Source organism: Petaurus breviceps, unplaced genomic scaffold (genome assembly GCF_028583685.1).
Source record: "Petaurus breviceps papuanus isolate PSGF00001 unplaced genomic scaffold, PetGlider_PUasm1.0 188, whole genome shotgun sequence".
Lineage (NCBI taxonomy): Eukaryota > Metazoa > Chordata > Mammalia > Diprotodontia > Petauridae > Petaurus > Petaurus breviceps.
This window is the reverse complement of record NW_027185804.1, coordinates 24,136,660-24,138,034: the sequence shown is the minus strand read 5'-3', so window position 1 is coordinate 24,138,034 and position 1,375 is coordinate 24,136,660.

Here is a 1,375-nt window from a genome sequence, read left to right as displayed (position 1 = left end):
CTATCTATCTATCTATCTATCTATCTATCTATCTATCTATCTATCTATCTATCTATCTACCTCTGTCTCTCTGTCTCTCTCTGTGTCTCTCTGTCTCTCTCTGCCTCTGTCTGTCTGTCTCTCTCTCTCTCTTCCCCCCCCCCCAGCCTCTCCATCCAGAGGCTTACAGCATGTTTTCCCTCAATCACTACCAGGAAAGAAAGAGTATGATTTGTCTGGTTAGAGTCTTCCTTATATACCCTGTGTTGACTCAGCAGCCAATTAAAAGGCTTTTCTTCACCCCACAGTGAGCAAATCAGAAATAGTCACAGAAAAAAACAAATATATCTCTTAAGTGGAGAGCTAGTATCTTCCATTCCAGGTCATCATACACTTTTAATAGCTAGCATTTATACAGTACTTTTCAGTGCTTTACAAATATTATTTTATCCTCACCACCACCCTGTGAGGTAGATGCTATTAGGACCTCCATTCTATAGATGAGAAAGCGGGGGCAGGCAGGTTCAATGGCTCATCCAAGGACATCCTAGTAATAGTTGGGAGACTGGCCCTTCTGGCTCTGGGTCCAATTGTCCGTCCCTCTACCCATTGCATCCCCTACATTCACTTCTTGATTTCCATAAGAAAAGTCATCTGTAGGATCCAGTATAACCCCTGTATTGGGCAGTTAATACCTTTCACAGCCTGGCCTTAATCCACCTTCTCTGCTTTCACACACACTGTGATCTAAACTGGTCTTGCTGGTCCTCATACCAAACACTCCATATCCCGTCTCCCTGCCTTTGCACTAGCTGTTTCCCTTGCCTGGAATGCATGCCCTCCTCACCTCAGCTTCTAAGAATCCTTCATTTTCCTGAAGGCTCAGCTCCTTCTATAGGAAGCATTTGCTTCTTGGGGCCCAAGAAGTATTTACTGCCCCAACCCTCTCCCAACTGCTAAAGCCTTTTCACCAAAATCATTCTGACCTATTTTGTTTCCATTATATATCCATTCTCTATGCACATGTCTCTCCCCAGGCTAGATTGGAAACCTTTATGGGCTAGAAATGTCTTTCTATCCCATACCTAGTACAGTGCTTAGCACAGAGTGACTTTTTAGTAAATGTATATTGATTAATTGATAAATCAATGCACACAGTAAGTAATAAAAGTCCAGGCATAGAAGAAAACAACATGATCTGGAATAGTTATAGAAGTTTTCATTGAGGAAATGGGACTTAAACTGAGCCTTTGGAGGTGGGAGGGCATTCAGAGCAGGGGGCACAGCAAAAGCAAAGGTGGAGAAGAATAAGCATTGAGTGGTTCCTGAATTTATCTTGTCAGTTAATATTTATGGACAGAATGAAGCCCAGCAGGAAACTGGACTCAGCTTAGAA